The sequence below is a fragment of the Empidonax traillii genome, unplaced genomic scaffold, assembly GCF_003031625.1.
Source record: "Empidonax traillii isolate 1590-97213 ecotype Southwest subspecies unplaced genomic scaffold, ASM303162v1 scaffold247:size2371522, whole genome shotgun sequence".
Classification (NCBI taxonomy): domain Eukaryota; kingdom Metazoa; phylum Chordata; class Aves; order Passeriformes; family Tyrannidae; genus Empidonax; species Empidonax traillii.
Window position 1 is genome coordinate 970669 of NW_020955440.1, and position 14443 is coordinate 985111.

Genomic DNA, 14443 nt, shown 5'->3' on the forward strand with positions numbered 1-14443 from the left:
AATGTAAACGATGAAAAACTCATTGCTGTGTTTGGATGCAACTCCGGATGGTTTAGCAGTGTTTTGAGTTACCAACCCACCCGTCACAGACACCTGTGATGTAAACACTCGTGTTTCATAGGCTTATGTGCAGAGCCCCTCGACTTTTGGGGCTGAGTTTACCGGGAAATGCTCTTTTTTGTCTGTGTATGTGCCAAGCCGAGGTGTGTGGGCACCTCCCTCCCGCTCAGAGCATCCCTGCGACTGATCCCTTAGGGTCGCGGTTTGGATCCCCGGGCGGTCGCGGTGCCATTCCCAGGTGGATGCGGTTTGGATCCCGGGCGGTCGCGGTGCCGTCCCCGGGCGGTCTCGCCCCGCGTGTCCGTGCGGACGGTGCCGCTCGGCGGTGCCGTGCCGGCACTGCAGGCTCGGCGGGGCGCAGCCGGCCCCGGCAGCGTCCCCGGCTCCGCACAAAGGGAGGGCGAAAGGCCGGAGGGGGTGCAATGACAGGAGTTATCTCTGGGCGGGGGTTCCAGCACGGCCAGGCTCCAAGGATGTGTCTGAGCACAGTTGCTTAAGGTGCCAAGGGTTGGCCAGCCTGGGCTTGGTTTCATTTCTTAAAACACAGGCTCAGTATGATGGGTCTCAAGCTTGCCCTGTAGAATGCAAAACTCCAGGCCTGAAAGGGTTCATCATGGAACCCATGAGCCAACAAAAAAATACCCTTCAGAGCAGTGAGGACCCCATGATCCAGAGGATCCCAGTCGGCTAAGAACCAGGTGAAATTAAATGAAAATTCCTCTCCTTTCTTTTATCTGTCCAGATCATATAAGGATTCAGGATGAGGATGTTTATTAGAAACCTTGTTTTGTAAACCTGGGACTTCACAGACCCTTGTGTTGTGCTGCAGCTGCTATTTACAGTAGATATTTAAGGAGTTATTTCAGTAAGAGACCAAGAGGAGCCAGAGACAGCAGGATGTAGTTCAAGGCCCTGTTCCCAGCTTGCTGAGAGGCCTTGGGCAGACAAGTTCCTCTCTCCAGACCCTGGTGTCCCTAACATGTCTCCATTCTGCCCCTCTGCTGTTCCTGACACACCAAAGCAGTGCCCAGAACAGAGGGACATCCATCTAGACGCTGCCGTCACGCAGATGACAATAGGAATAACGCTAACAGATGGCAGGTCTTAAGGGGAGACGCTGCCACCAATGCAGGCTGGCAGACAAACATTCCTGCTCTGGCAGCTGGAACAACAGTAGCGCAAATGAAACATGAACAATTTCCTCCCTGCCAGCAAAGAAAATAGCTCCAGGGAGAACCCAGGGAGAATAATTGTCAGCCTCCTCTAGGTATCATGGGAACAGAGGCCATTCAGTAATCCCGGAGTAAACAACTGCTTCTTATTTTTAATACAGAATAAACCCCCAAGAATCTAAGAGCGGGTAGTGCACAATCGCTGAATTAGCTGCTCCAGTGCTCACCTCCTCCTAATCTTTCACTGAAAATCATTGAAGTGAGGCATGCAGGAGTTTTATTCTAACCAAAATGGGCTCATAACAGAGGGCGAATCCCCTGTCACAGAATGATGCAGATATGACAAATACTTAACATTTTTCCTGCTCCTGTCTTTGAAGAACATGCTGATCATTAGAGCATTGAAATTCCTCCCAGCTTCAGCCCCTCTTCTGGGTCTCAGCCAAGTCTCTGTCTTCAGATGTATTTTTTTTTTTTTTAAGTCATGGTTAAAATACACAGCAGCCTTATAACATGAACAGCAAGGCCTGGTAAGTGTGCCCTCAGAAACTTCCAATAGCAGCAGGCAGGGCTGATGCTGGCATTCACAATGAATGTGGAGTATCTCCGTTGATGTCCAAGGAGCTACAACAATGTAGAACCCCTGTAAGCCTCAATAAAGTCAAAATCTTGTAAATACTTGCCAGTAATTAATAATAATATACCCATGACTGGTGTTGTTTGGTTCAGTGGGACTACTCGTTGCAGAAGGAACTGTGTCAGCCTATCAGAATGGCCACACTCAGGCTTTCCAAGAGCAGCTAATTACAGATAAAGGGTAATAAATTAATGGATAAAAAAGTAGGGTAGACATATCTCCCTGATGTATTTTCCCGGTTTCCAGTAACATCCTATGCCACTGGCATAGTACCTGGCTTTTTGGCTCCTAATATAGGGAATGTTCTTTTACCTCCTGAGAAATTCAGCAGACACATCTGTCCTCATCCCAGCAGGTACCAGGATTCCCTCCAAGCAGGGGTCTCAACTATGATCATTTTATGCCATAGGCTTTACTTCACTTATATCTGCAGATTAGCCTGTTTAAGAGATTTCTCTGAAATAAAGGGCTTGTATATAGATGATGCAGTAGCTAGCTTTTCCTATCTGCAGGAACCCACTGAGCAAAATGCCTCTGGCTCTGCTATAAGAAAACTGATGAATACATAACTGCCATGAACACACGCTGTAATGAGCACAGCTGCTGTTAAAAAAAAAAAAAATTCTATATCCAGAGCTTGGAGAGCAATTGTTTTTCGTACCCCACAGCCTAGCATAGACACAGCCTAGATAATGAGAGGCCTGCTCAGTCCTTCTCATGCTATTGCTTTTGCTTTCTTTTCCTTGATCCTCGCTCCCCCTTGCCTCTACCAGTAAAACCCTGCTCTCGTTTCCTCAGACATGGATGCAGTAGAAATAGCATGGATAGCAAGTGTGATTTTCTCTGCTAGATTTCTTGCAACCAGGAGTCCCATTCCAAAATTAATTGCTCAGCCAATATCTCTCATCCAACCTCAGCCATGGAAAAAGTCACAGAGACAGACATGAATCACAGGTGATGCCTTTAAACCTCCTTTTTCCCCATCAATCTGATTCAGAGGAGAGCAGAAAAGCTCAGCACATTCCTGTAGTGGCAAAAAATAAACAGAAAGCCTCTGGCATTCCTCCAAGAATGACCTGAAACCTTTTGCCAGGACAGTTGGTTGAATACCGCTGCAGCTCCATAAACCCTTCGTTTCTGTACCCAAGGCCTCAAAACTGTTAAGCTCTTAGGAGAGAACAGAGAGGTGGGGAATGGGGAGGGGGTCTGATTTGTGATGTAAGCAGCAGCCAGGCTGTCCAGGACTTCGGCACATCTCCTCCCTGTGATGGGGAGGATTTGGTTTCCATAGCAGCAATGGCGTGATTTCCCCCCCTCTTCCTCCCCAGCACTTGTATTCCACAAATGCTCAAGAGTTACATTTCACCCCTAGGCTTTCATTTTCCTGCTGCATAGTTTCGCCGTGCTCCAGCAGGTCTGCCTTTTGCTGACACTGGTTTGGAGAGCAAGGAGGGGCCCTGGGGATGCCGTGCAAGCATTGCTCTAGCCTCCTTCTCTCCCTCTTAACACCGCTCCACAAAAGACGCAGTGTTCCCTGTCCCCAACTGACTCATCTTCGCCGAGGTCCCCCTTTTCCTCGCCTGTCTCCAGTGATCAGCTCACGCATGACTGGCTTTCCATAACAGAGCAGAGCTGTGTGCAAGTGCCAGGCGCCCGCACAAAGCTGGAGCACTGCCTGCAGAGGAAATGTCAATACAGGAACACCAGGCTATTTACAAAACCCCTCTTTATCCTGTGACGGAGATGCATGTAGCTGTAAAACAGTGGTACCTGCATATACCCTTTTGATTTTACCCACATGAAGCATACGGAGACTCTTGTTTCTATTGATGAAGAGGACTTTTTTTTTTTTTTTTTTTAACAGTGCAAAAGTGAAGAAAATATGCTCAGAAAAAAGACGGCATAACTGCAAACCACATGAACTATTCTGGGGACTCGTAGGAGGATGTGAAAAGCAAAGCCAATTCATTTTTTGCAGCTGATCTGCCTTCAAAACAAGTGCTCCTTTAGTTGTACACATTTGACATTTGTCGGCTTCAGAACCAAGGAACCAAGCTGTGTTCTTATTAATGCCGTAAACTGTTTTCTCCTTCAGTGTGGAGTCCACACAGAGAAGAGAAAAAAAATCTCCTTGATTTTAGCAGGTTTCCCAAGATATAGGTGCATGGTATGTTGTGCTCATGAGCTGATGTTACCTGTGCTCTGGGTAACCCTACTCCACGTATCCAGGGTAGATGCACTCTAAGAAGTCCTGCTGGCAGCTGGGATGGGGGAGCTGAGGCTCAGTGCCAGCAGAAGTCCCCAGCTTGTAGATCACAGCTGGCGCTGGTCCTACCAACAAAGAGACTGCCAGGCTGAGCTAAGGTATAGGCTTTTCGGTGCAGGCTAACCATATAGGGAGAAAAGGATACAGAGCCCGGCACAGCTTGGTGCCTTGGCCTCTCATGGAGATCTCAGCCCATCCACCAGTAGGAAGTGCACAGCTTGGCATCCACCCACACTCAAATACTAGTCGACACTATTCCCACTGCTCCTACCAGATTGTTCCCACACTTCAGGCAAGTTTATGTCTCTTCATTAAGGAGAAAGAGAGTTCACTTATTGGCATAAAGATGTTTTTTTCATCACTCAGGTGTTATTTATAGTCACTAATGTTTCTAAGCACCTTCAAATAAGTGCTCTGTCATTACTTTTAGTAATACCATTGGATTTAGGTGGTGGAAGAGCCCCAAAGAGTGTACTCATGAATCAAGACCTCCTTGTGGCAAGCAGTGCTGAGATAAATTTGACCACAAAAATCCCATTAATTTCCATATGTCACTGAATTCTCCAGTCATCTTGGAAGAGTCTTTTTCTGGAGTGCAACATCTGTTCTGCCTCAGAAAGATGGTAGTAAACATCATATCTTAATTAAAACTCTGTGTACAGTTGTGGAGACATACCAGTATCTCCTAGAAAAAAAGAATCTTAATGGCTTTGCTCCCACATGCTGACAACAAATGCCTGTTACTGTCCTTGTTTTAGCAAATGCCAAATCTCCATTTGCCAGAGTCAAAACGGAGTTTAATCAAGAGGCAGTAAAAGGACTCTGAATCCTCTTGGGAGAGTATCCCTTGGCTGCAGAAAATAACTTTACTCTTCATGACCAGCTTGGTAAGAAAGCCCCTCTAGGTGAGATTTCAGAGGTTGCAGATGTAGGCCACACTTTTAGTATGGTATTTGTTAGGTGTTTCCACTCTACCCTTCCTTCTACTACACTTGAATATATCTCTAAATATATTTTTTTTTTTCAACCAGGCACAAAGCAGGATGATCCTTCTACATTAACTATTAATTTATCAGTCAGGTTCACAAATTGACTATGATGCAAATATTTCTTTTTCTCAGTTTCCCTTTCTTTCAGACCTGCAATGGAACTAAAATAGTGATCATCTTATTCAAATATGAATAAAAGAGCTTCAAAATCCTGTTGTCTGCATTCAACCCTCATTTGGGTCCTCCGAGTTTCCAAAAAAGTAGAATTTCATGAGAATTCTGTACTAAAATTTATTTTCTTTGAATGAGACCAAAATCAAACTGGAAATTCCTCAGAAGATGCACTACCTCACTCAAATTATTAAACTTTAGTTTTAGTTGAATTCATTCAATAAAAGGACCTTTGCAGAGCCCTTTGAGATCTATCATGGTATATCCTTTCACTCAGGGTTAGTCTGGCTCTGACTTTCTCTAAAATCCTTCATTAGGGAGGGCTATAAAAGGTGAGAGCAAATCCCATCCTCAGTTCCCTGCTCATGGGGCAGCAATAAGCTGTATATTTTTTCACAACTTAGAAACCCCCAAAACGATTTGGATTAAGAAGTGCATGCTCAAACGCTGGGAAAAGCTTTTTTGACCATCAGAATTTATATCCAACACTAGTGTTGAAACGGGAAGATTTATGCTAGGCCACTAATTTATTTTCTACTTTGGGTTCATCCTTCCTTTGATAACTGATCTGGATTTACACCTCTTGGTATAATCTAATGCTGGTACAAATGTGTTCTGCTCTTGAAGGCATAGCACAAAGGCTGTTCTACATTTCAGGCTATAACTCTTTCCCTGTAAGTCTTTCAGTCTGTACAAAGCACAGCATAGCTGAGTACAAAGCAGATAAAAAGAGCACATAGGTCATAACTACATTACTGTGTGACTGTGTAATGAATCCTGTGAGCGTACTTTGATTTTAAGTTGCAGTTCGTTTTGATTAGTTCCATTTCTTTTCTTCTTCTAGAGGTGACTTGCTTGTTGTTTCAAAGAAAATTAATAAACAAATAAAACCAATCAAAACTCATCCTAATCTATTCCTGTTTCTGTTAGGGAACTTAGTATGATAGTTCAGTAAGTCAGCTCTACAATTTAAATATAAAAAAGCTGATATTTAATCAATTTTTGTTTTGTTATGGATGGTGTTGACATAAATGCTAGCCATAATGAAGACCTTATTCTGGAGCTGTTATGCCTTTGCTGAAAGCAAATGAATGATGGCATAGCCTCATGTTCAGGAAAGTCTAGAATTGCAAAAATGAAGCAGATAGAATTAATAAAGGAATCAGATTAGTGATTTGTGTCCTTGTGAAAGCCTAGGCAGATAATTTTGTAGGGTTTTATTTTAAAAAGAAAATAGGAGCTGCATAAATATGTAAATGAGCCATCCAAGGATGAGCAAGTAGAAGAAATATTATTGCTATTTGGCTAGCTAGCCTGATATTAATATATATATTAACAGAAACATGCCTGGAGTCATACATGGCTCTTCCGTGCATTTTTAAACACAGATGCATAGCTGAAAGTGTGGGCCTATGCATTCAAATAGATGATAAAAATATGGATGGAAGCATATGCATTCAAATGAGTTGGCACCTCTATTCAAAGAACAGAGAAATCTGTATGTGCCTTGACTCCCTTTAAATTCCTAGAATCTTTCTTCCTGGATTTAGCTTTGTACATGTTCTCAAGCACAAAACAATTTCTTCTGGAGATCTTCAACTTCGTTGTTATGTTTCATATTTTCTGCCTATAATTCTGTGCTCCTGCTCAAAATATTTTCCGTATGAGACTTTCATATACTGATCATACCACTGTATTCTTCCAAAAAAAGTACTAATGCTTGTTTACATTCAGGATTAATTTCTTTGTTGATATTATGAAAAAAAAAAATATAAGTTAATACTAGATAATGCAGAAAAAAGACTGCAATGCACATCATTAAACAAAGAAATAACAAGAGAAAGTCCATGGTAGATTTCTTTGCGATCACTTGCTGGAAAAAGTGAGCACTTGGAAAATGTTAAGGAAATGTAACAGAGTGATGTGCTAGAGTTTCTGGTAAGAAAAGAACAGAACCTCTGGCAGTGTTCAAATGAATAAAATATTGTAATTGTTACTGACGGTTCCACAGGCCAAAATATGACAACAGACATGTAGAGGGACACCAAAGGATTAATCAGTCTAATTTATCTTAACAGATAGGAATACCAAGGATGCTGTAAAATGAAAACAGAAGAAACATCAGAGTAGTTTACTCACAAACAAATAAGTACATTATATTAGATGCTAAATATTGATCCAGGCACTCAGGTGACTGGAAACGAAGGAAGCTTCTTTCATTAAATTAACAGTATGAGGTAATTTTCCAATTAGTTCCAGTGCAGCAGTTCTACAGTATAACTGACACATCAGGATACGGTTTCATCAGAATCTTATCTCTAATAGTCATCTCAGTCTGTGAATCCACCTGGTCAGCCTCTGAGGACAGAAAAGAGTCTTTAAAAGGGATCTTATTTTCAAGCATCCAAGTTCTCTCCTTCAAGTGTACTACTTGCGTTTTCTTCCACTTCTTGCATTAAGATGAAGCTCTGCATGGAAAGAGAAAGGAAACAGCCCTTTGTAACCTGTAGTCTTCATGCTTTTTTTCAAACCCCTGTGGGAAACAAGACACACCACGGCCCTTCTCCTGTGTGGTCCTAAGGCCACCATTAGGCTTTTGACTAATAATACTCCATCCTCCTCCTGGTTTTTATGAGAGATGTTGCACTCCCTATAAACAAAGTGAATATTCCACTACAAACTATCTGGGATTGTTCACTTCAGCATTTTAACACGCTCCCTCTGGTAATGATTTTATCCCTTGCATTCTTGTTTTCACAAGGTTTTACTCATTTTTTTGCTGGCATTATTCTCCCATCAGGAGGATTTTGAACACATGTCCATAAGACACACTTTCAGTTCCCAAGCTTCTATACATGGGGGAAGGTAATTCACACTCTCCAGTCAAAGGACTAATTGAATTAATCACAGCATATCGGTAAATTTAAAACATGAACAATGACATCAACAAAACATTTGCTTGTGATCAATCCTGCAAGCTGAACATTTTAAATACTCTCCAACTAAAAGCACACCTATGAAATCTGCAATCTGCAAACAGGAGAAAAAATGCTACAGCAATTTCAAATTGTTTCCTCTGCTCATTTCAAAATAAATAAGAATTAAAATGCTGCTTCCCACAGTGGATAAGGCAGGAAGTAGGAAACAGTCCAAACTTTCCTGAGTTGGTCTGTAGAAACTGCATACTCAGAATCCGAGAACAAAATGGCCAAAGTTGGTTTTGCTTTGTTCATTAAACCAGATGATTTGTGAAAACAGTAACTCAGAATGCAATTCCTCCATTATTGTAACAACACTGACTTTTACTGAGACGAAGGGCCATATGCACAACTGGAAATTTTGACTGCTTACATAATTTTTTTATAGTGTGCTTCTTGCTAGAACAAAAGTGATATTCTATCCTGATTTTCCTATCCCTTAAAAAAATGTGCACTTCACCCAGTGGGCCTTCTAACAGCATCAGTAGCCAGTCTGAAAATGTGAAAGAGCATTACAGCATCCAAGAGTGTCACAAGATCTTACAACATAGCTTCAAAACCAATTCTATCTCCCAAGACTCATGAAAATACATTGTTTTTTTTATTGTAGATGCTGCAAACACCATTTAACAATTATTAGGCAAAGCCATGGGATTTCCATTCTTTGTGTACCTCCTAGAAATATCCCCCTTTCTTTCCTCAGATTGGAGAGCATCTGGTATGTGTCTCATGGTTTGAAATTCTGGGATGGTGTTTTCAGGGCCTGGAATTGTGGCACAATGCTACAGGCCTCTTGGTTTGTAGATCTTAAATATCTAGAAGGGGATCCCTTCAGATTCTTGTGCAATGTCTGCAGAGTTGCCAATCTTGTGAGCTATTCTAATGGCATTGCTGTCTCTACTAGTGACATTGCCCAGAAAGAAGAATAAACCCACCATAAATTCACAGATTACAAGTTTCTTCGTAATGTTTTTTTTGTTTTGTTTTGGTTTGGTTTTTTATGAGAAGTGTGGAATAAATCAGGATATTTAACTGACCACTCAAAATCATGAAGAATTTACTACTACCAATGTAGTTGAGACTATCCTTTAGAGCTAGGTAGGATCAAGAATATCAGAAATGTCTATTGCTTCAAAAGCAGTAGTGTCCAAGATGCTTGGTAACTTCCTACTGCACAAACTGGAGAAAAAAATACAGCAGACAGGTGCAAAAAATACATTCCACATGTTTTTATCAGAACTTGAAATAATGGGTTAATCCCTCTTCAGGTTCTGCCTTTTCCCAGCACCACAGCCTTGCCCAGAGTCTTAGGTGGCTGCCATGTAATTAATAAGTAGTTTTACCATATTTATCCCCCTTGTCCTCTCTGCCTTCCTAGGACTGACCAGGAGGTCAATCTGCCTTTTCCACTGTGAAATAACTTCTGCCATAGTTATTAGTACAGCTGAGATTTGAAATGTTAATAATTATTCACACAGCAGAGTACTTGTCTCCTATATCAAGATGTTCGGATGGGGCCTCATAGCAGAAGGGAGCCTGGACTTCTAAGCAAGAAATTTGGGATTTGTTCCATAACAAACAAGAAAAGATTCTTCAGAATTTCTAAACTCCCATCTCTTGAGCCAAGCATACATTATGCCATTTATTCTTACAGCTAGCTTCAGAGAAATATTATGATAGAAAATCTTCCAAGTCTGCTGAATTGGGCTATTAGCCAAGCTGAGTGAAATTTCAAAAATCAGCTTCTCTTCCATATTTTCAGTCCAGAAATACATCTCCAGTGGGCGAGGGCAGATTTGCCTGTCATTGCAATTATTCTGGACCCAGCGAGCTCCCAGAGTCCTGCATTCAGAGAATATATACGGTCGTCATTATCTGCCACCCACAATTAACTGTGGTCCTCTCCCTGCTTGCATAGATTGGAAGCTTGTGAGTGCATGGTATGCCTGTAGCAGGGTTTAAATTAGGGACGAAGAGAGAAGAGAACTGACACATGTTCACAAGCATTCAATACTCCAACCCTTCCAGGTTCTGGGGAAAAATACTGACTGCACAGAGAAGCCTTGATAGCTTTAGCAACTGTGGTAAATACACATAGGAAGATGCTTGGCAGAACCACTCTCTGCTCGGTCACTATGGTAGGGGACCATATTTCCACATGGATAAACTCTTCTTGCACTAAATCTTTAATAGGCAGGTGTAGAAATTCTTCATCATCATGATTCTGTCTTTTCCTGCCTCTTCTGTCCAACAGTGTCTCACCATGGATATCTGTTCCAGGCTAGCTGCATCCCAAAGGAGATTTTTGTTCCCTGCTTCTGTTTGTGTATAACAGCCTCCAAGACTGCTGCAGAGCCAAGGAATGACTGGCTGCTTTTTCAGTCTCAGATATTGGCTCAGCAGAAAGTGGTTGATCATTAGCCTGAGCACTCTTTAACTCACTTGCTAAAAAGAATGCTGCTGTATCCGTCTTTTCTGATATCATTTATTACAGCAGGCAAACAATCTCGCTCTTTTCTTCTAGCCTTTGCCCAGTTTACTGGGAATAAATGAGTACAGACAAAGGCATCCAGTCCTGATTTGAATATAATTCAAGGGATGAATATTCAGTGTCACACATTTGGATATTTTTTCTCCCTGCAAAAGCTATGAAATTATTTCCATATTTTAGTTTCCTTATGTCAGCTTTCCAACATCAGACATTTTAAAAGTTTTTGCTTAAGTTATAAATGCTCTCCTACCATAAATCCTATATTAGCCTCAAAAATGCAAACTATTTTCTATGTTGAGCCTCCTTCGTGAAGATTGCTGCTGGAACAACATGATGGAATATGAGTTATACCTGGGAAGCCTAAAATAAATCCTGATCGAAGTGCCATAGGTTATGACTCTTTTGAAAAAGAGGGAATAGAGGGAGACCAAGGTCATTCAATTAAGGCTGCTTCAAGCTTTTTTTTTTAACAAAAAGCACAACTTTGCAAGCCTACCAGAAAAAATAAGCCTCTGAACAAAGTTCAAATGTCACTCTCTTTCTAAAAGAGCATATAAGGGAAAACTGATTATCACTTAATTGACATTAATAAGGCAGAATTTAGAGAATTAAGAGCTGAAGGATCATCTTAGGAAAGACTAATGGAGCTAAATATTGCATGTAAAACCTTAGCTAAACATTTATTGAAGGGAACATAACAATCTACAATCTACGAAGAAAATATTTACTGGAGAAATAAGAGGACTGGCTCATGCAGATAGATATACATAAGTAGTAAGACAAGATCTGTGGAAGTCAGGCTCTCCCTTCAACATGAATTGAGATTTTAATAAGTGTTGTAATTTGCAATGGCACTTGTTCAGCTTTAAAGTTTATTTCAGAACACTCTTAATATTTAAAACAGGAAATAAGGGGCTGTTTCAAAAGTCAGATTAAAATGTGTCATCCTGAAGACATTTAAACTACCCAGTAGCCTTTTCTCTTTACCCTTTCTCCTACAAGAACATTTTAGCTTGAGCATTCTGATATTCCCATTTTGTGGTGCCCGTATTTTCTGACAGACCTTTACATTAAATAGTTAAGTAAACTAATGAAGAGAAGTTAACAGAATTTTGTGCTTCATTGCCAAACGCACACACAGTCAGCAGTCAGTCCCTTCTTAAGAAGCCATTATTAAAGGAAATTACAGAAATATAACTGCACACAGGACAAAACTCTAGAACCCAAACCATGTTGCTCTGATGAACACTTCTACTAGATAAGGAGATTGTGCAAAATTATCTTTAACTTTCCTAGTTTCATAAAAAGCAAAAAATTGCTACTGATCTAGTCCCTAAAAATCCGAAGTGAATGCAGAGCTTTTCAGGAGATTTTTCTCAAAATATCTCATCATTGTGCCATAATATTTTGGTCACAATGTCATTACGCCAGCAACATATAATCTGAAAAAAAGCTGAAGAAGATGCAAGTATAAAACACAGCAACAAACATCCACAAGCCTAAAGGAGCCTCTCTAACGAGCTTCTTGCTTGACTCGCCTTTCATTCAACCCTGCACTTTTTTATGGGGATGATATAAAGGAAGCAGAGAGTCAAAATAAAATCTGCATAACCCAGTTTTATTTAATATTAATTTTATGAATCACTTACTAAAAGCACCTCTTAAAACCAACTGAAAGGGTTTGAGTCACCCTTTGAGTTGTTTTTACAACTGCAATTTTTGGGATTCATTCTTGGGCAGGAAAATCAAGCTCACATCTTTCAAAGAAAGGTAACCAAAGCAGAACAGAAAATATTTCCTTTAGCAGGAACATATGCTTGAATATTGCTTTAGGATAGAGCTCAGTGCCTCAAAGAGAAATGCTGAAGTATTTATTGCAGACAGGCAGAGGTTTCTACAGTTGTCATTGGTAAAATCACTTTGAAATGAAACATCTGACCAGAACTATGATTCGCTGCCTAAAAATATTGCACCACGTGAGAAAAAATGATATTATACATCTTGAAATACAAACATTGCTTTCAAGTTCCCTTATAAAATGCTTGTTCAGTTTTATGGTAGGTACATCCCTTATTTTTATGTTGCAACCTATTTATTTCAGACATTTAAGGCTTTGCTACATGTAGAAGAGACAACATTAGGAAAACAAACACAGTACTTAGAAGCTGTGAATTACATTTGCACAAAAAGAGAGGAAATGAACTCAAAGATAAAATTAGTTTGTGAAGCAAACTCTCATAGTTTAGTCAGATATTGATTTGTGTCTCAGATCTCTTTTCAGTCGCAGGAATTAAATGGAAATCCATGACATGTCCTTGCTTCCACAACTGTCAGAATTCAGGTTGCCCTGGAGACATGATGCTGTATTCATCGAAGGATAAGAGAGAGAACTGAGCCCTGCTGTTCTTTGGGGACCACGCTCCCAAAATTCTTCTGTGGGCCTCCTCTGACACCTGAGAGCTTGAAGACAAAGACAGCCAGCCAAGTATTTGTAATGTGAGATGCTACTGTAAATTAAATGCTTACTAATGAAAGATCAGAAGGATCACTTTAAAAAGCTAGCTTCCTATTTCTCTGCATACCTTTGGGAAATACATAATCATGCTTTTTAGCAGCACAGCCACAGGCACTGTATATTTAAAGCAAGCACAACAGCAAAATCTCTGTGTCTTATACAGAGGTGTGACACTGGGTAATGATAAGTAACACCGTGGATACCAGAATATACTTGATTAGGACAGTTCTTAAATCCACATATATATCTATCCAAGTCATTCATCTGTAAACACTGGATAGTATCTGCTGGAAATGGAAAGTAGAACAAGCCAGCCTTACAGGCAGAGCCTGCTGTCAGTCTGTGGAGGTATGTAAATCCCTCAGCACGTTAATACATTATTTCCTTTGTCACAGATAGGATTTACTGCTCCTGTCAGTGTACCGTCCTGTCAATATTGTTGCACAAGAGGCTGGAGTTCAGGAAGGGCTTTGGTACTCAGAGAACAAAAGCTTCACACACATGACATCAAGGCGAGTGCACACACACAGCCCCTCTGGGCCTTGGGACAAATGAGTGCAGCTCATCTCTCTCTTTGCATCTCTCAGCAGCAAATTGAGCATGGAGTGGAATGAGGACAGCAGTGAGGGGACCTAGGAATATTGACTTCTTTGATGGGTAGGCTGCACATTGGGAGCTCTTACCAAAACCTGTAAAATGGGAATGGGATAGAGGATACTGATAAAGATCCTGTGCTGAGAACAGGAAGCTTCACACTGCTGCTAAAAGAAAAGAAGACACACGCACACAAAAGAAAGCATCACTGGTGCTACTCTGTACAGAATGGCACTTGTGTCCTCCAACACCTCATGACCAGATTCACAGTCCGTGTCGGGTGATTGTGAGTGGAGCTGGACAGAAAGACAGCAATGCACAGGACATAAGCAAGCATGAGGAAAATCAGATTGGAGGTAAAGATGATCACTTTGCAAACCATGTTCTGCTGGGGAAAGGAGACACCCTCCTATAATTGAATGCCTGCAATTTAGGAAGGATTACACACTTTCTGGTAGTCAAGATGTGCCCAAATGCTTTGCTGAACGTCCAGGCCCACGGCTTCCGAGTTTGCAACCAATGTTAAACACAGCTGTCAAATGCAGAAGTGCCTTGCCCTCACCCTGCCTC